The sequence below is a fragment of the Pristiophorus japonicus genome, unplaced genomic scaffold (assembly GCF_044704955.1).
Source record: "Pristiophorus japonicus isolate sPriJap1 unplaced genomic scaffold, sPriJap1.hap1 HAP1_SCAFFOLD_29, whole genome shotgun sequence".
NCBI lineage: Eukaryota > Metazoa > Chordata > Chondrichthyes > Pristiophoridae > Pristiophorus > Pristiophorus japonicus.
Genome location: NW_027252668.1, coordinates 10,986,879 through 11,008,760, shown reverse-complemented (window position 1 = coordinate 11,008,760; position 21,882 = coordinate 10,986,879).

The following is a 21,882-nucleotide window of genomic DNA, read 5'->3' as shown; positions in this document are numbered from 1 at the left end:
TCCTGTATCTGGGTAGGTCCCTCTAACCTCTCACACTCCTGTATCTGGGGAGGTCCCTCTAACCCCTCTCTCTCAATCCTGTATCTGCGGAGGTCCCTCTAAACCCTCTGTCACACTCCTGTATCTGGTGAGGTCCCTCTAACGCCATTCTCACACTCCTGTATCTGGGGAGGCCCCCCTTACCCTTCTGTCACACTCCTGTATCTGGGGAGGTCCCTCTAACCCCTCTCTCACACTCCTGTATCTGGGGAGGCCCCTCTTACCCCTCTGTCACACTCCTGTATCTGGGGAGGTCCCTCTAACCCCTCTCTCGCACTCCTGTATCTGGGGAGGTCCCTCTAACCCCTCACACTCCTGTATCTGCGGAGGTCCCTCTAAACCCTCTGTCACACTCCTGTATCTGGTGAGGTCCCTCTAACGCCATTCTCACACTCCTGTATCTGGGGAGGCCCCCCTTACCCTTCTGTCACACTCCTGTATCTGGGGAGGTCCCTCTAACCCCTCTCTCACACTCCTGTATCTGGGGAGGCCCCTCTTACCCCTCTGTCACACTCCTGTATCTGGGGAGGTCCCTCTAACCCCTCTCTCGCACTCCTGTATCTGGGGAGGTCCCTCTAACCCCTCACACTCCTGTATCTGGGGAGGTCCCTCTATCTCCTCTCTCACACTCCGGTATTTGGGGAGGTCCCTCTATCCACTCTCTCACACTCCGGTATCTGGGGAGGTACCTCTAACCCCTCCCGCGCCCTCCTGGATCAGAGGATGTCCCTCTAACCCCCCCTCTCACAGTCCTGTATAAGGCGAGGTCCCTTTAACACCTCTCTCACACTCCCGTATCTGGGGAGCTCCCTCTAACCCTTCTCTCACGCTCCTGTATCTGGGAAAGTGCCTCTAAATCCCCTCTCACACTCCTGTATCTGCAAGTTCTCTCTAACGACCCTCTCACACTCCTGTATCTGAGGAGGTCACTCTAACTTCTCTCTCACACTCCTATAACTGGGGAGGTCCCTCTAACCCCTCGCTCACACACTCCTATATCTGGGGAGGTGCCTCTAATCCCTCTCTCACACTACTGTATCTGGCGAGTTCCCTCTAACCCCCCCTCTCACAAACCGATATCTGAGGAGGTCTCTCTGACCCCTCTTTCACACTCCTCTATCTGGGGAAGTCGCTCGAACAACTCTTGCACACATTCCTATATCTGGGGAGGTCCCTCTAACCCCTCTCTCACACTCCTATATCTGGGCGCTCCTTCTAACCGCTCTCTCACACTCCTGTATCTGGGGTGGTCCCTCTAACCACTATCGCACACTCCTCTATCTGGGGAAGTCCGTCTAACACCTCTCTCACACACTCCTGTATCTGGGGAGGTCCCGCTAACCCCGCTCCCACACTCCTGTGTCTGGGGAGCTCTATCGAACACGGCTCTCACACTGCTTTATCTGCGGAGGTCCCTCTAACCTCTCTCTAACACTCCTGTATCTGGGGAGATCCCTCTAAACCCTTCTCTCACAGTCCGGTGTCAGGGGAGGTCCCTCGAACCCGTCTCTCACACTCCTGTATCTGTCGACGTCCCTTTTAATCAGTGAAGTAGTGCCCATTTTCATGTACACAGCAAGAAACCTTGCATGGACCTGCGTCAGGTTGAGGTCAGTGATTTGCTTGAGTGAGGAGAAAATGAGGAAAGAGCTGTGATTCGATAATATCTACTGTGAATAGCTCTCTTGCTATTTCCCTGGTATTGTTGACAGTAAGGGGTGAACAATTGACTGTGTGTGTTTGGAAGATCTACGTGACTCTGTCGTTTCACAAAGGTATAATCAGTTGTGATATTCATTCCAGTTTACTGCAGCTATCCTTTTTTCAACATGAAATATTTGCTCAGGTTTTGTGAAAGGGCAGGTTAAAAAATGGTGCAAAACTGACCTCGTCTCTGAGCTTGAGATTAACACAACAGCTCCCAGTTATAAACTGATATCAACACAGTCTGACTCCGGACGCAATTCCTCGGTCAGGTTTCTGAGGAGCTCGCTCTCACCTGTCGCTCACACTCCTGTGTCTGGGAGGTCCTTTTCACCATCTCTCTCACCTCAGTATCTAGAGAGGTTCCTTTAACCCATCTCTCTCACTCCTTTATCTGGGGAGGTCCCTCTAACCCCTCTCTCACATTCCTGTATCTGGGGAGGTCCCTCTAACCCCTCATACTCCTGTATCTGGGGAGGTCCCTCTAAACCGTCTCTCACACTCGTTTATCTGGGGAGGTCCCTCTAACCCCTCTCCCACACTCCTGTATCTGGGGAGCTCCCTCTCACACGGCTCTCACACTTCTGTATCTGAGAAGGTCCCACTAACCTCTCTCTCATACTCCTGTATCTGGGGAGGTCCCACTAAACCCTTCTCTCACAGTCCTGTTTCTGGGTAGGTCCCTCTAACCCGTCTCTCACACTCCTGTATCTGTCGACGTCCCTTTTAATCAGTGAGCCAGTGCCCATTTTACTGTACACAGCAAGAATCCTTGCATGGAACTGTGTCAGGTTGAGGTCAGTGATTTGCTTGAGGAAGGAGAAAATGAGGAAAGAGCTGTGATTCGATAATATCTACTGTGAATAACTCTCCTGCTATTTCCCTGGTATTGTTGCCAGTAAGGGGTGAACAATTGACTGTGTGTGTTTGGAAGATCTACGTGACTCTGTCGTTTCACAGGGGTATAATCAGCTGTGATATTCATTCCAGTTTACTGCAGCTATCCTTTTTTCAACCTGAAATATTTGCTCAGGTTTTGTGAAAGGGCAGGTTAAAAAAGGGAGTAAAACTGACCTCGTCTCTGAGCTTGAGACTAAGACAACAGCTCCCAGTTATAAACTGATATCAACACAGTCTGACTCCGGACGCAATTCCTAGGTCAGGTTTCTGGGGAGCTCGCTCTAGCCTGTCGCTCACACTCCTGTGTCTGGGAGGTCCTTTTCACCATCTCTCTCACCTCAGTATCTAGAGAGGTTCCTTAAACCCATCTCTCACACTCCTTTATCTGGGGAGGTCCCTCTAACCCATCACTCACATTCCTGTATCTGGGGAGCTCCCTCTAACACGGCTCTCACACTTCTGTATCTGCGGAGGTCCCACTAACCTCTCTCTCACACTCCTGTTTCTGGGGAGATCCCTCTAACCCCTCTCTCACACTCCTGTATTTACCTCTAATCCTCCCGCACCCTCCTGTATCTGGGGAGTTCCCTCTATCCCTCCTCTCACAGTCCTGTATCTGGGGAGTTCCCTCTAACACCTCTCTTACGCTCCTGTATCTGGGAAAGTGCCTCGAACCCCCTTCTCACACTCCTATATCTGGCAAGGTCACTCTAACCCCCCTCTCACACTCCTGTATCTGAGGAGGTCCCTCTAACTTCTCTCTCAAACTCCTGTATCTGGGGATGTCCCTCTAACCCCTCTCTCACACTCCTGTATCTGGCGAGCTCCCTCTAATCCCTCTCTCACACTCCTGTATCTGGGGAGCTCCCCCTAACCCCTCTCTCACATTGCTGTATCTGGGGAGGTCCCTCTAACCCGTCATACTCCTGTATCTGGGGAGGTCCCTCTAACCCCTCCCTCATACTCCTTTATCTGGGGTGATCGCTCTAAACCCTCTCTCACACTCCTGTATCTGCGGAGGTCCCTCTAAACCCTCTCTCACACTCCTGTATCTGGGGAGGTCCCTCTAAGCCTTCTCTCACACTCCTGTATCTGCGGATGTCCCTCTAAACCCTCTCTCACACTCTTGTATCTGGGGAGGTCCCTCTAACCCCTCTTTCACACTCCTGTATCTGCGGAGGTCCCTCTAACCCCTCTCTCACACTCCTGGATCTGCGGAGGTCCCTCTAAACCCTCTCTCACACTCCTGTATCTGGGGAGGTCCCTCTAACCCCTCTTTCACACTCCTATATCTGGTGAGGTCCCTCTAACCCCTCTCTCACACTCCTGTATCTGGGGAGGTCCCTCCAACCCCTCTCTCACACACCTGTATCTGTCGACGTCTCTTATAATCAGTGAGCCAGTGCCCTTTTTACTGTACACATCAAGAATCCTTGCATTGACCTGTGTCATGCTGAGGTCAGTGATTTGCTTGAGGGAGGAGAAAATGAGGAAGGAGCTGTGATTCGATAATATGTACTGTGAATAACTATCCTGCTATTTCCCTGGTATTGTTGACAGTAAGGGGTGAACAATTGACTGGGTGTGTTTGGAAGATGTACGTGACTCTGTCGTTTCACAGGGGTATAATCAGCTGTGATATTCATTCCAGTTTACTGCAGCTATCCTTTTTTCAACCTGAAATATTTGCTCAGGTTTTATGAAAGGGCAGGTTAAAAAATGGGGTAAAACTGCCCTGGTCTCTGAGCTTGAGTCTGAGACAACAGCTCCCAGTTATAAAATGATATCAACACAGTCTGACTCCGGACGCAATTCCTAGGTCAGCAATCTGGGGAGCTCGCTCTAACCTGTCGCTCACACTCCTGTGTCTGGGAGTTCCTTTTCACCATCTCTCTCACCTCAGTATCTAGAGAGGTTCCTTTAACCCATCTCTCACAGCCCTTTATCTGGCGAGCTCCCTCTAACCACTCTCTCACAATCCTGTATCTGGGGAGCTCCCTCTAACCCCTCTCTCACATTCCTGTATCTGGGGAGTTCCCTCTAACCCGTCATACTCCTGTATCTGGGGAGGTCCCTCTAACCCCTCTCTCACACTCCTATATCTGGGCGCTCCTTCTAACCGCTCTCTCACACTCCTGTATCTGGGGAGGTCCCTCTAACCACTATCGCACACTCCTCTATCTGGGGAAGTCCATTTAACACCTCTCTCACTCACTCCTGTATCTGGGGAGATCCCTCTAACCCTTCTCCCACACTCCTTTATCTGGGGTGATCCCTCTAACCCCTCTCTCACACTCCTGTATCTGCGGATGTCCCTCTAAACCTTCTCTCACACTCCTGCATCTGGGGAGGTCGCTCTAACCGCTCTTTCACACTCCTATATCTGGAGAGGTCCCTCTAACCCCTCTCTCACAATACTGTATCTGGGCAGGTCCCTCTAACCTCTCTCGCACACTCCTGTATCTGGGGAGGTCCCTCTAACCCCTCTCTCAAATTCCTGTATCTGAGAAAGTGCCTCTATATCCTCTCTCACACTCCTGTATCTGGAGAGGTCCCTCTAACCCCTCTCTCACATTCCTGTATCTGAGAAAGTGCCTCTAAACCCTCTGTCACACTCCTGTATCTGGGGAGGACCCTCTAACCCCTTTCTCACACTCCTGTATCTGCGAAAGTGCCTCTAACCCCCCTCTCACACTCCTGTATCTGGGGAGGTCCATCTAACCCCTCTCTCACACTCCTGTATCTGGGGAGTTCCCTCTAACCCCCCTCTCACAGTCCTGTATCGGGGGAGGTTCCTCTAATCTCTCACACTCCTGTATCTGGGGAGATCTCTTTAACCCCACTCTCATACTCCTCTATCTGGGTATGTCCCTCGAGAACCCCTCACACTCCTGTATCTGGGGAGGTCCCTCTAATCCCTCTCTCACACTCCTGTAACTGGGGAGGTCGCTCTAACACCTCTGTCACACTCCGGTATCTGGGGAGGTCCGTCTAAACACTCGCTCACACTCCTGTATCTGGGGAGGACCCTCTAAACCCTCTCTCACACTCCTGTATCTGGGTAGGTCCCTCTAACCTCTCACACTCCTGTATCTGGGGAGGTCCCTCTAACCCCTCTCTCTCAATCCTGTATCTGCGGAGGTCCCTCTAACCCATCTGTCACACTCCTGTATCTGGGGCGGTCCCTCTCACGCCATTCTCACACTCCTGTATCTGGGGAGGCCCCCCTTACCCTTCTGTCACACTCCTGTATCTGGGGAGGTCCCTCTAACCCCTCTCTCACACTCCTGTATCTGGGGAGGCCCCTCTTACCCCTCTGTCACACTCCTGTATCTGGGGAGGTCCCTCTAACCCCTCTCTCGCACTCCTGTATCTGGGGAGGTCCCTCTAACCCCTCACACTCCTGTATATGGGGAGTCCCTCTATCTCCTCTCTCACAATCCTGTATCTGGGGAGCTCCCTCTAACCCCTCTCTCACATTCCTGTATCTGGGGAGTTCCCTCTAACCCGTCATACTCCTGTATCTGGGGAGGTCCCTCTAACCCCTCTGTCACACTCCTGTATCTGGGGAGGACCCTCTAACCCCTCTCTCACACTCCTGTATCTGCGAAAGTGCCTCTAACCCCCCTCTCACACTCCTGTATCTGGGGAGGTCCCTCTAACCCCTCTCTCACACTCCTGTAACTGGGGAGGTCCCTGTAACCCCTCTCACACACTCAGGTATCTGGGGAGGTGCTACTAAACCCCCCTCTCACACTCCTGTATCTGGGGAGGTCCCTCTAACCCCTCTCTCAGACTCCTGTATCTGGGGAGGTCCAACTTACCCCTCTCTCACACTCCTGTATCTGGGGAGGTTCCTCTAACCCCTCACACTACTGTATCTGGGGAGGACCCTTTAACGCCTCTCTCACAGTCTTGTATCTGTGGAGGTCACCCTAACCCATTGCACTCACTCCTGTATCGCAGGAAGTCCCTCTAACCCATCTTTCACTCTCCTGTATCTGGCGAGATCCCTCTAAACTCTCTCTCACACTCCTGTGTCTGGGGCGGTCCTTTTCACCATCTCTCCCACCTCAGCATCTAGAAGTTCCTTTAGCACATCTCTCAAATTCCTGTATCTGGGGAGCTCTCTCGAACCCCTCTCTCACACTCCTGTATCTGGGGAGGTCCCTCTAACCTCTCACACTCCTGTATCTGGGGAGATCTCTTTAACCCCACTCTCATACTCCTCTATCTGGGTAGGTCCCTCTAAACCCTCACACTCCTGTATCTGGGGATGTCCCTCTAACCCCTCTCTCGCACTCTTGTATCTGGTAAGGTCCCTCTAACGCCTCTCTCACACTCCTGTATCTGGGGAGTTCCCTCTAACCCCTCTCTCGCACTCCGGTATCTGGGGAGGTCCCTCTAACCCCTCTCTCACACTCCTGTATCTAGGGAGGTACCTCTAACCCGTCCCGCGCATTCCTGTATCTGAGGATGTCCATCTAACCCCCCTCTCACAGTCCTGAATATGGGGAGGTCCATTTAACACCTCTCTCACACTCCTGTATCTGGGGAGCTCCCTCCAACCCTTCCCTCACGCTCCTGTATCAGGGAAAGTGCCTCTAAATCCCCTCTCACACAACTGTGTCTGAGGAGGTCACTCTAACTTCTCTCTCACACTCCTATAACTGGGGAGGTCCCTCTAACCCCTCGCTCACACACTCCTGTATCTGGGGATGTGCCTCTAACGCCTGTCTCACACTCCTGTATCTGGCGAGTTCCCTCTAACCCCCCCTCTCACAAACCGATATCTGGGGAGGTCTCTCTTACCCCTCTTTCACACTCCTCTATCTGGGGAAGTCCGTCTAACACCTCTTTCACACATTCCTATATCTGGGGAGTTCCCTCTAACCACTCTCTCACACTCCTGTGTCTGGGGAGCTCCATCTAACACGGCTCTCACGCTCCTGTATCTGCGGAGGTCCCTCTAACCTCTCTCTCACACTCCTGTATCTGGGGAGGTCCCTCTAAATCCTTCTCTCACAGTCCTGTGTCTGGGGAGGTTCCTCTAACCCGTCTCTCACACTCCTGTATCTGTCGACGTCCCTTTTAATCAGTGAGCCAGTGCCCATTTTACTGCACACAGCAAGAATCCTTGCATGGACCTGTATCAGGTTTTGTGAAAGGGCAGGTTAAAAAATGGTATAAAACTGACCTCGTCTCTGAGCTTGACACTAAGACAACAGCTCCCAGTTATAAACTGATATCAACACAGTCTGACTCCGGACGCAATTCCTAGGTCAGGTTTCTGGGGAGCTCGCTCTAACCTGTCGCTCACACTCCTGTGTCTGGGAGGTCCTTTTCACCGTCTCTCTCACCTCAGTATCTAGAGAGGTTCCTTTAACCCATCTCTCACACTCCTATATCTGGGGAGGTCCCTCTCACCCCTCTCTCACATTCCTGTATCTGGGGAGGTCCCTCTAAACCGTCTCTCACACTCGTTTATCTGGGGAGGTCCCTCCAACCCCTCTCCCACACTCCTGTATCTGGGGAGCACCATATAACACGGCTCTCACACTTCTGTATCTGCGGAGGTCCCACTAACCTCTCTCTCACACTCCTGTATCTGGGGAGATCCCTCTAAACCCTTCTCTCACAGTCCTGTGTCTTGGAAGGTCCCTCGAACCCGTCTCTGACACTCCTGTATCTGTCGACGTCCCTTTTAATCAGTGAACTAGTGCCCATTTTCCTGGACACAGCAAGAATCCTTGCATGGACCTGCGTCAAGTTGAGGTCAGTGATTTGCTTGACGGAGGAGAAAATGAGGAAAGAGCTGTGATTCGATAATATCTACTGTGAATAACTCTCCTGCTATTTCCCTGGTATTGTTGACAGTAAGGGGTGGACAATTGACTGTGTGTGTTTGGAAGATCTACGTGACTCTGTCGTTTCACAGGGGTATAATCAGCTGTGATATTCATTCCAGTTTGCTACAGCTATCCTTTTTTCAACCTGAAATATTTGCTCAGGTTTTGTGAAAGGGCAGGTTGAAAAATGGAGTAAAACTGACCTCGTCTCTGAGCTTGAGACTAAGACAACAGCTACCAGTTATAAACTGATATCAACATAGTCTGACTCCGGACGCAATTCCTAGGTCAGGTTTCTTGGGAGCTCGCTCTAACCTGTCGCTCATACTCCTGTTTCTGGGAGGTCCTTTTCACCATCTCTCTCACCTCAGTATCTTGAGATGTTCCTTTAACCCATCTCTCACACTCCTGTATCTGGTGAGGTCCCTCTAAACCCTCTTTCACACTCCTGTATCGGGGGAGGTCCCTCTAACCCCTCACACTCCTGAATCTGGGGAGGTTCCTCTAAACCGTCTCTCACACTCCTTTATCTGCGGAGATCCCTCTAACACCTCTCTCACACCCCTGTATCTGCAGAGGTCCCTCTAACCCCTCTCTCACATTCCTGTATCTGAGAAAGTGCCTCTAAACCCTCTCTCACACTCGTGTATCTGGGGTGGACGCTCTAACCCCTCTCTCACACACCTGTGTCTGCGAAAGTGTCTCTAAACCCCCTCTCACACTCTTGTATCTGGGGAGGACCCTCTAACCCCTTTCACACACTCCTGTATCTGGGGAGGTCTTTTTAACACCCCCTGGCACACTCCTGTATCTGTGGAGGTCCCTCTAACCCATTGCACTCACTCCTGTATCACAGGAAACCCCTCTAACCCATCTTTCACTCTCCTGTATCTGGCGAGCTCCCTCTAGCCTCTCTCTCACACTCCTGTGTCAGGGGAGGTCCCTCTCAACCCTCTCTCGCACTCCATAATTTCAAGGCTGATCTGATTATGGACTCGGCTCCACTTCCCACCCTTAATCCCTTATTGTTTAAGAAACTGTCTATTTTTGTCTTAAATATATTCAATGACCCAGCTTCTATAGCTCTCTGAGGCAGCGAATTCCACAGTTTTACATCCCTCTGAGAGAAAATATTTCTCCTCATTTCCCTTATTCTAAGACCATGCCCTCTAGTTCTAGTCTTCCCCATCAGTGGAAACATACTCTCTGCATCCACCTTGTCAAACCCCCTCTTAATCTCATACGTTTCGAAATGATCATCTCTCATTCATTCTTCTGAAATGAGTAGAGGCCCAACCTACCCAACCTTTCCTCATAAGTCAACACCCTCATCTCTTGAATTAACCTCGTGAACCTGCTCTGAACTGCCTGTAAAAGCAAGAATATCCTTCCGAAAATATGGAAACCAAAACTGCACACAGTATTCCAGGTATGGCCTCAGCAATACCCTGTATAGCTATAGCAAGACGTCCCTGCTTTTATACTCCATCCTCTTCAGAATAAAGGCCCAGATTCCATTGGCCTTCCTGATCACTTGCTGTATCTGCATACTATCCTTTTGTGTTTTATGTACAAGTACCCCCAGGTCCCGCTGTGGAGCAGCATTTTGCAATCTTGCTCCATTTAAATAATAACTTGCTCTTTGATTGTTTTCAAGTACATGACCTCACACTTTCCAACATTATATTCCATCTGCCAAATATTTGCCCACTCACTTCGCTTGTCTATGTCCTTTTGCAGATTTTTTGTGTCCTCCTCACAAATTGCTTTTCCTCCCATCTTTGTAACGTCAGCAAACTTGGCAACGTTACACGGTCTTCCAAGTCGTCAATATAGACTGTAAATAGTTGGGTTCCCAGCACTGATCCCTGCAGCACCACACTAGTTAATGGTTGCTAACCAGAAAATGAAGCATTTATCCCGACTATCTGTTTTCTGTTAGTTAGACTATCATCTATCCATGCTAATATATTAACCCCAACTCCGTGAACCTGTGTATTAACCTTTTATGTGCCACCTTATCAAATGCATTATGGAAGTCCAAATACATCATATCCACTGGTTCCCCTTTATCAACCCTGTTCGGAACATCCTCAAAGAATTCCAGCAAATTTGTCAAACATGACCTCCCCTTCATAAATCCATGCTGACTCTGACCGAATTTTGATTTTCCATATGTCCTGCTACTGTTTTTTTAATAATGGACTCCAACATTTTCCCAATCACAGATGTTAAGCTAACTGGTCTATAGTTTTCCTGCTTTTTGACTGCCTCATTTTTTGAATAGGGGCGTTCCCACTCTCAGTCAACTCGCCCTCAAACTCCTGTATCGAGGGAGGGGCCGCAAACTCCTCTGGCACATTACTGTAACTAGGGAGCTAATTCTAACCCCTCTATCACACTACTGTATCTGGGGAGCTCCCTCTAACTGCTCACATTCCTGTATCTAAGGAGGTCCCACTAACCCCTCACACTCCTGTATCTGGGGAGGTCCCACTAACACCTCACACTCCTGTATCTGGGGAGCTCCCTGTAAACCCTCACACTTCTGTATCTGGGAGAGGGTCCCTCTAAACCCTCTCTCACATTCCTGTACCCGGGGAGGTCCCTCTAACCTGTCTCTCTCACACCCCTGTATCTGGTGAGCTCCCTCTAACCTTTCAAACTCCACTATCTGGGTAGGTCCCTCGAACCCCTAACACTCCTGTATCTCGGGAGGTCCCTCTAACGCCTCTCTCACACTCCTGTATCTTGGGAAGTCCCTCTAACACCTCTGTCACATTTCTGTATCTGGGGAGTTCCCTCTAAACACTCTCTCACACTCCTGTATCTGGGGACATCACTCTAAACCCTCTCTCACACTCCTGTATCTGGGGAGTTCCCTCTAACCCCTCTCTCACACTCCTGTATATGGGTAGGTCCCTCTAACCTCTCACACTCCTGTATCTAGGGAGGTCCCTCTAACCCCTCTCTCACACTCCTGTATTTGCGGATGTCCCTCTAACCCCTCTGTCACACTCCTGTATCTGGGGAGGTCCGCCTTACCCCTCTCTCGCACTCCTGTGTCTGGTGAGGTCCTTCTAACCCGTCTCTCGCATTCCTGTATTTGGGGAGGTTCCTCTAACACCTCTCACACACTCCTGTATCTGGGAAAGTGCCTCTAACACCTCTCTCACACTCCTCTATCTGGGGAGTTCCCTCTAAACCCTCTCTCACACTCCTGTATCTGGGGAGGTACCTCTAACCCCTCCCGCACCCTCCTGTATCTGGGGAGGTCCCTCTAACACCCCTCTCACAGTTCTGTATCTGGGGAGGCCCCTTAAACACCTCTCTCACACTCCTGTATCTGGGGAGCTCCCTCTAACCCTTCTCTCACGCTCATGTATCTGGAAAAGTGCCTCTAAACCCCCTCTCACACTCCTGTATCTGCAAGGTCTCTCTCAACCCCCTCTCACACTCATGTATCTGAGGAGGTCACTCTAACTTCTCTCTCACACTCCTTTAACTGGGGAGGTCCCTCTAACCCCTCTCTCACACACTCCTGTATCTGGGGAGGTGCCTCTAACCCCTCTCTCACACTCCTCTATCTGGCGAGTTCCATCTAACCCCCCCTCTCACAAACCGATATCTGGGGAGGTCTCTCTGACCCCTCTTTCACACTGCTCTATCTGGGGAAGTCCCTCTAACACCTCTTTCAGACATTCCTATATCTGGGGAGGTCCCTCTAACCCCTCTCTCACACTTCTATATCTGGGCGCTCCTTCTAACCGCTCTCTCACTCTCCTGTATCTGGGGAGGTCCCTCTAACCTCTATCGCACACTCCTATATCTTAGGAGGTCCCTCTAACCCCTCTCTCAAACACTCCTGTATCTGGGGAGGACGCTCCATCCCCTCTCTCACACTCCTGTACCTTGTGAGGTCCATCTAACCCCCACTCTCACAATCCTGTATCTGGGGAGATCCCTCTAAGCCCTCTCTCACACTCCTGTATCTTGGGAGGTCCCTCTAACCCCTCTCTCACACTGCTGTAGTTGGTGAGCTCCCTCTAACCTCTCTCTCGCACTCCTGTATCTGGGGAGGTCCAACTAACCATTCTCTCACACTCCTGTAACTGGAGAGCTCCCTTTAACCCCCCTCTCACACTCCTGTATCTGGGGAGGACCCCCTAACCTCTCTCACACTCCTGTATTTGGGGAGGTCCCTCTAACCACTCCTGCACACTCATGTATCTGCGGATGTCCCTCTAACCCCTCTCTCACACTTCTGTATCTGTGGACGTCCCTTTTAATCAGTGAGCTAGTGGCCATTTTACTGTAAACAGCAAGTATCCTTTCATGGACCTGTGTCAGGTTGATGTCAGTGATTTGCTTGAGGGAGGAGAGAATGAGGAAGGAGCTGTGATTCACAGGGGTATAATCAGCTGTGATATTCATTCCAGTTTACTGCAGCTATCCTTATTTGAACCTGAAATATTTGCTCAGGTCTTGTGAAAGGGAAGGTTAAAAAATGGTTGTAAATCTGACCTCGTCTCTGAGCTTGAGACAAAGACAAAAGCTCCCAGTTATAAACTGATATCAACACAGTCTGACTCTGGACGCAATTCCGAGGTCAGGATCCTTGAGACCTCGCTCTAACATCTCGCTCATACTCCCGTGCCTGGGGAGGTCCTTTTCAACATCTCTCTCACCGCAGTATCTAGAGATGTTCCTTGAAACCATCACTCACACTCCTGTATCTAGGGAGCTCCCTCTAACCCCTCTCTCACACCCCTGTATCTGGGGAGGTCCCTCTAACCCTTCTCTCACACTCCTGTATCTGTGGAGGTCCCTCGAACCCCGCACACTCCTGTATCTGGGGAGGCCCCTCTAAACCCTCTCTCACACTCCTGTATCTGGGGAGGTCCCTCTAACCCCTCTCTCACACTGCTGTATCTTGGGAGGTCGCTCTGACGCCTCTCTCACACTCTTGTATCTGAGGAGGTCCCCTTAACCCTTCTCTCACACTCATGTATCTCGGGAGACCCCTCTAACCCCTCTCCCACACTCCTGTATCTGGGGAGTTCCATCTAACACGTCTCTCACACTCCCGTATCTGCGGAGGTCCCTCTAACCTCTCTTTCACACTCCTGTATCTGCGGGGGGTCCCTCTAAACCCTTCTCTCACAGTCCTGTTTCTGGGGAGGTCCCTCTAACCCGTCTCTCACATTCCTGTATCTGTCGCCCTCCCTTTTAATCAGTGAGTTAGTGCCCATTTTGCTGTACACAGCAAGGATCCTTGCATGGACCTGTGTCAGGTTGAGGTCAGTGATTTGCTTGAGGGAGGAGAAAATGAGGAAAGAGCTGTGATTCGATAATATCTACTGCGAATAACTCTCCTGCTATTTCACTGGTATTGTTGACAATAAGGGGTGTACAATTGACTGTGTGTGTTTGGAAGATCTACGTGACTCTGTCGTTTCACAGGGGTATAATCAGCTGTGATATTCTTTCCAGTTTACTGCAGCTATCCTTTTTTCAACCTGAAATATTTGCTCAGGTTTTGTGAAAGGGCAGGATAAAAAATGGGGTAAAACTGACCTCGTCTCTGAGCTTGAGACTAAGACAACAGCTCCCAGTTATAAACTGATATGAACACAGTCTGATTCCGCACGCAATTCCTAGGTCAGGTTTCTAGGGAGCTCGCTCTAACCTGTCGCTCCCACTCCTGTGTCTGGGAGGTCCTTTTCACCATCTCTCTCACCTCAGTATCTAGAGAGGTTCCTTTAACCCATCTCTCACACTCCCTTATCTGGGGTGGTGCTTCTAACACCTCTCTCACATTCCTGTATCTGGGGAGGTCCCTCTAAACCGTCTCTCACACTCCTTTATGTGGGGAGATCCCTCTAAACCCTCTTTCACACTTCTATATCTGCGGAGGTCCCTCTTACCCCTCTCTCACACTCCTGTATCTGGAGAGGTCCCTCTAACCCCTCTCTCACATTCCTGTATCTGGGGAGGTCCCTCTAACCTCTCTCTCACACTCCTGTATCTAGGGAGGTCTCTCTAACCCCTCTCTCACATTCCTGTATCTGAGAAAGTGCCTCTATACCCTCTCTCACACACCTGTATCTGGAGAGGTCCCTCTAACCCCTCTCTCACATTCGTGTATCTGAGAAAGTGCCTCTAAACCCTCTCTCACACTCCTGTATCTGCAGAGGACCCTCTAAAACCTCTCTCACACTCCTGTATCTTGCGAGGTCGCTCTAACCCCTCATACTCCTGTATCTGCGGAGGTCCCTCTAACCCGTCTCTCACACCCCTGTATCTGGAGAGGTCCCTCTAACCCCTCTCTCACAATCCTGTATCTGGGGAGGTCCCTCTAACCTCTCTCTCACACTCCTGTGTCTGGGGAGGTCCCTCTAACCCCTCTCTCACATTCCTGTATCTGAGAAAGTGCCTCTATACCCTCTCTCACACTCCTGTATTTGGAGAGGTCCCTCTAACCCCTCTCTCACATTCCTGTATCTGAGTAAGTGCCTCTAAACCCTCTCTCACACTCCTGTATCTGGGGAGGACCCTCTAACCCCTCTCTCACACTCCTGTATCTGCGAAAGCGCCTCTAAACCCCATCTCACACTCCTGTATCTGGAGAGGTCCCTCTAAACCGTCTCTCACACTCCTTTATGTGGGGAGATCCCTCTAACCCATCTCTCAGGCTCTTGTATCTGCGGAGGTCACTCTAACCCGTCTCTCACACTCCTGTATCTGGGGAGGTCCCTCTAAACCCTCTTTCACACTCCTATATCTGCGGAGGTCCCTCTTACCCCTCTCTCACACTCCTGTATCTGGAGAGGTCCCTCTAACCCCTCTCTCACATTCCTGTATCTGGGGAGGTCCCTCTAACCTCTCTCTCACACTGCTGTAGTTGGTGAGCTCCCTCTAACCTCTCTCTCGCACTCCTGTATCTGGGGACATCACTCTAAACCCTCTCTCACACTCCTGTATCTGGGGAGTTCCCTCTAACCCCTCTCTCACACTCCTGTATATGGGTAGGTCCCTCTAACCTCTCACACTCCTGTATCTAGGGAGGTCCCTCTAACCCCTCTCTCACACTCCTGTATTTGCGGATGTCCCTCTAACCCCTCTGTCACACTCCTGTATCTGGGGAGGTCCGCCTTACCCCTCTCTCGCACTCCTGTGTCTGGTGAGGTCCCTCTAACCCGTCTCTCGCATTCCTGTATTTGGGGAGGTTCCTCTAACACCTCTCACACACTCCTGTATCTGGGAAAGTGCCTCTAACACCTCTCTCACACTCCTCTATCTGGGGAGTTCCCTCTAAACCCTCTCACACACTCCTGTATCTGGGGAGGTACCTCTAACCCCTCCCGCACCCTCCTGTATCTGGGTGGTCCCTCTAACACCCCTCTCACAGTTCTGTATCTGGGGAGGCCCCTTAAACACCTCTCACACACTCCTGTATCTGGGGAGCTCCCTCTAACCCTTCTCTCACGCTCATGTATCTGGAAAAGTGCCTCTAAACCCCCTCTCACACTCCTGTATCTGCAAGGTCTCTCTCAACCCCCTCTCACACTCATGTATCTGAGGAGGTCACTCTAACTTCTCTCTCACACTCCTTTAACTGGGGAGGTCCCTCTAACCCCTCTCTCACACACTCCTGTATCTGGGGAGGTGCCTCTAACCCCTCTCTCACACTCCTCTATCTGGCGAGTTCCATCTAACCCCCCCTCTCACAAACCGATATCTGGGGAGGTCTCTCTGACCCCTCTTTCACACTGCTCTATCTGGGGAAGTCCCTCTATCACCTCTTTCAGACATTCCTATATCTGGGGAGGTCCCTCTAACCCCTCTCTCACACTTCTATATCTGGGCGCACCTTCTAACCGCTCTCTCACTCTCCTGTATCTGGGGAGGTCCCTCTAACCTCTATCGCACACTCCTATATCTTGGGAGGTCCCTCTAACCCCTCTCTCAAACACTCCTATATCTGGGGAGGACGCTCCATCCCCTCTCTCACACTCCTGTACCTTGTGAGGTCCATCTAACCCCCACTCTCACAATCCTGTATCTGGGGAGATCCCTCTAAGCCCTCTCTCACACTCCTGTATCTTGGGAGGTCCCTCTAACCCCTCTCTCACACTGCTGTAGTTGGTGAGCTCCCTCTAACCTCTCTCTCGCACTCCTGTATCTGGGGAGGTCCAACTAACCATTCTCTCACACTCCTGTAACTGGAGAGCTCCCTTTAACCCCCCTCTCACACTCCTGTATCTGGGGAGGACCCCCTAACCTCTCTCACACTCCTGTATTTGGGGAGGTCCCTCTAACCACTCCTGCACACTCATGTATCTGCGGATGTCCCTCTAACCCCTCTCTCACACTTCTGTATCTGTGGACGTCCCTTTTAATCAGTGAGCTAGTGGCCATTTTACTGTAAACAGCAAGTATCCTTTCATGGACCTGTGTCAGGTTGATGTCAGTGATTTGCTTGAGGGAGGAGAGAATGAGGAAGGAGCTGTGATTCACAGGGGTATAATCAGCTGTGATATTCATTCCAGTTTACTGCAGCTATCCTTATTTGAACCTGAAATATTTGCTCAGGTCTTGTGAAAGGGAAGGTTAAAAAATGGTTGTAAATCTGACCTCGTCTCTGAGCTTGAGACAAAGACAAAAGCTCCCAGTTATAAACTGATATCAACACAGTCTGACTCTGGACGCAATTCCGAGGTCAGGATCCTGGAGACCTCGCTCTAACATCTCGCTCATACTCCCGTGCCTGGGGAGGTCCTTTTCAACATCTCTCTCACCGCAGTATCTAGAGATGTTCCTTGAAACCATCACTCACACTCCTGTATCTAGGGAGCTCCCTCTAACCCCTCTCTCACACCCCTGTATCTGGGGAGGTCCCTCTAACCCCTCTCTCACACTCCTGTATCTGTGGAGGTCCCTCGAACCCCGCACACTCCTGTATCTGGGGAGGCCCCTCTAAACCCTCTCTCACACTCCTGTATCTGGGGAGGTCCCTCTAACCCCTCTCTCACACTGCTGTATCTTGGGAGGTCCCTCTGACGCCTCTCTCACACTCTTGTATCTGAGGAGGTCCCCTTAACCCTTCTCTCACACTCATGTATCTCGGGAGACCCCTCTAACCCCTCTCCCACACTCCTGTATCTGGGGAGTTCCATCTAACACGTCTCTCACACTCCCGTATCTGCGGAGGTCCCTCTAACCTCTCTTTCACACTCCTGTATCTGCGGGGGGTCCCTCTAAACCCTTCTCTCACAGTCCTGTTTCTGGGGAGGTCCCTCTAACCCGTCTCTCACATTCCTGTATCTGTCGCCCTCCCTTTTAATCAGTGAGTTAGTGCCCATTTTGCTGTACACAGCAAGGATCCTTGCATGGACCTGTGTCAGGTTGAGGTCAGTGATTTGCTTGAGGGAGGAGAAAATGAGGAAAGAGCTGTGATTCGATAATATCTACTGCGAATAACTCTCCTGCTATTTCACTGGTATTTTCGACAATAAGGGGTGTACAATTGACTGTGTGTGTTTGGAAGATCTACGTGACTCTGTCGTTTCACAGGGGTATAATCAGCTGTGATATTCTTTCCAGTTTACTGCAGCTATCCTTTTTTCAACCTGAAATATTTGCTCAGGTTTTGTGAAAGGGCAGGATAAAAAATGGGGTAAAACTGACCTCGTCTCTGAGCTTGAGACTAAGACAACAGCTCCCAGTTATAAACTGATATGAACACAGTCTGACTCCGCACGCAATTCCTAGGTGAGGTTTCTAGGGAGCTCGCTCTAACCTGTCGCTCCCACTCCTGTGTCTGGGAGGTCCTTTTCACCATCTCTCTCACCTCAGTATCTAGAGAGGTTCCTTTAACCCATCTCTCACACTCCCTTATCTGGGGTGGTGCTTCTAACACCTCTCTCACATTCCTGTATCTGGGGAGGTCCCTCTAAACCGTCTCTCACACTCCTTTATGTGGGGAGATCCCTCTAAACCCTCTTTCACACTCCTATATCTGCGGAGGTCCCTCTTACCCCTCTCTCACACTCCTGTATCTGGAGAGGTCCCTCTAACCCCTCTCTCACATTCCTGTATCTGGGGAGGTCCCTCTAACCTCTCTCTCACACTCCTGTATCTAGGGAGGTCTCTCTAACCCCTCTCTCACATTCCTGTATCTGAGAAAGTGCCTCTATACCCTCTCTCACACACCTGTATCTGGAGAGGTCCCTCTAACCCCTCTCTCACATTCGTGTATCTGAGAAAGTGCCTCTAAACCCTCTCTCACACTCCTGTATCTGCAGAGGACCCTCTAAAACCTCTCTCACACTCCTGTATCTTGCGAGGTCGCTCTAACCCCTCATACTCCTGTATCTGCGGAGGTCCCTCTAACCCGTCTCTCACACCCCTGTATCTGGAGAGGTCCCTCTAACCCCTCTCTCACAATCCTGTATCTGGGGAGGTCCCTCTAACCTCTCTCGCACACTCCTGTGTCTGGGGAGGTCCCTCTAACCCCTCTCTCACATTCCTGTATCTGAGAAAGTGCCTCTATACCCCCTCTCACACTCCTGTATTTGGAGAGGTCCCTCTAACCCCTCTCTCACATTCCTGTATCTGAGTAAGTGCCTCTAAACCCTCTCTCACACTCCTGTATCTGGGGAGGACCCTCTAACCCCTCTCTCACACTCCTGTATCTGCGAAAGCGCCTCTAAACCCCATCTCACACTCCTGTATCTGGAGAGGTCCCTCTAAACCGTCTCTCACACTCCTTTATGTGGGGAGATCCCTCTAACCCATCTCTCAGGCTCTTGTATCTGCGGAGGTCACTCTAACCCGTCTCTCACACTCCTGTATCTGGGGAGGTCCCTCTAAACCCTCTTTCACACTCCTATATCTGCGGAGGTCCCTCTTACCCCTCTCTCACACTCCTGTATCTGGAGAGGTCCCCCTAACCCCTCTCTCACATTCCTGTATCTGGGGAGATCCCTCTAACCTCTCTCTCACACTCCTGTATCTAGGGAGGTCTCTCTAACCCCTCTCTCACATTCCTGTATCTGGGGAGGTCCCTCTAACCTCTCTCTCACACTCCTGTATCTAGGGAGGTCTCTCTAACCCCTCTCTCACATTCCTGTATCTGAGAAAGTGCCTCTATACCCTCTCTCACACACCTGTATCTGGAGAGGTCCCTCTAACCCCTCTCTCACATTCGTGTATCTGAGAAAGTGCCTCTAAACCCTCTCTCACACTCCTGTATCTGGAGAGGACCGTCTAACACCTCTCTCACCCTCCTGTATCTTGGGAGGTCGCTCTAACCCCTCATACTCCTGTATCTGCGGAGGTCCCTCTAACCCGTCTCTCACACCCCTGTATCTGGAGAGGTCCCTCTAACCCCTCTCTCACAATCCTGTATCTGCGGAGGTCCCTCTAACCTCTCTCTCACACTCCTGTATCTGGGGAGGTCCCTCTAACCCCTCTCTCACATTCCTGTATCTGAGAAAGTGCCTCTATACCCTCTCTCACACTCCTGTATATGGAGAGGTCCCTCTAACCCCTCTCTCACATTCCTGTATCTGAGAAAGTGCCTCTAAACCCTCTCTCACACTCCTGTATCTGGGGAGCTCCCTGTAACCCCTCTCACACACCTGTATCTGGGAAGGTCCCTCTAACCCCTTGCACACACTCCTGTATCTGGAGAGGTCCCTCGAAACCACCCTCTCACACTCCTGTATCCGGGGAGGTCCCTCTAACCCCTTTCACACACTCCTGTATCTGGGGAGGTCCTTCTAACCCCTTGCACACACTCCTGTATCTGGAGAGGTCCCTCGAAACCACCCTCTCACACTCCTGTATCCGGGGAGGTCCCTCTAACCCCTTTCACACACTCCTGTATCTGGGGAGGTCCTTCTAAACTCCCCTCTCACACTCCTTTATCTGGGGAGGTCCCTCTAACCCATTGCACTCACTCCTGTATCTCAGGAAATCCCTCTAACCCATCTTTCAATCTCCTGTATCTGGCGAGCTTCCTCTAACCTCTCTCTCACACTCCTGTGTCAGGGGAGGTCCCTCTCAACCCTCTCTCGCACTCCATAATTTCAAGGCTGATCTGATTATGGACTCAGCTCCACTTCCCACCCTTAATCCCTTATTGTTTAAGAAACTGTCTATTTTTGTCTTAAATATATTCAATGACCCAGCTTCTATAGCTCTCTGAGGCAGCGAATTCCACAGTTTTACATCCCTCTGAGAGAAGATATTTCTCCTCATTTCCCTTATTCTAAGACCATGCCCTCTAGTTCTAGTCTTCCCCATCAGTGGAACCATACTCTCAGCATCCACCTTGTCAAACCCCCTCTTAATCTCATACGTTTCGAAATGATCATCTCTCATTCATTCTTCTGAAATGAGTAGAGGCCCAACCTACCCAACTTTCCTCATAAGTCAACACCCTCATCTCTTGAATTAACCTCGTGAACCTGCTCTGAACTGTCTGTAAAAGCAAGAATATCCTTCCGAAAATATGGAAACCAAAACTGCACACAGTATTCCAGGTATGGCCTCAGCAATACCCTGTATAGCTATAGCAAGACGTCCCTGCTTTTATACTCCATCCTCTTCAGAATAAAGGCCCAGATTCCATTGGCCTTCCTGATCACTTGCTGTATCTGCATACTATCCTTTTGTGTTTTATGCACAAGTACCCCCAGGTCCCGCTGTACAGCAGCATTTTGCAATCTTGCTCCATTTAAATAATAACTTGCTCTTTGATTGTTTTCAAGTACATGACCTCACACTTTCCAACATTATATTCCATCTGCCAAATGTTTGCCCACTCACTTCGCTTGTCTATGTCCTTTTGCAGATTTTTTGTGTCCTCCTCTCAAATTGCTTTTCCTCCCATCTTTGTAACGTCAGCAAACTTGGCAACGTTACACGGTCTTCCAAGTCGTCAATATAGACTGTAAATAGTTGGGTTCCCAGCACTGATCCCTGCAGCACCACACTAGTTAATGGTTGCTAACCAGAGAATGAAGCATTTATCCCGACTATCTGTTTTCTGTTAGTTAGACTATCATCTATCCATGCTAAAATATTAACCCCAACTCCGTGAACTTGTGTATTAACCTTTTATGTGCCACCTTATCAAATGCATTATGGAAGTCCAAATACATCATATCCACTGGTTCCCCTTTATCAACCCTGTTCGGAACATCCTCAAAGAATTCCAGCAAATTTGTCAAACATGACCTCCCCTTCATAAATCCATGCTGACTCTGACCGAATTTTGCTTTTCCATATGTCCGGCTACTGTTTTTTTAATAATGGACTCCAACATTTTCCCAATCACAGATGTTAAGCTAACTGGTCTATAGTTTTCCTGCTTTTTGAC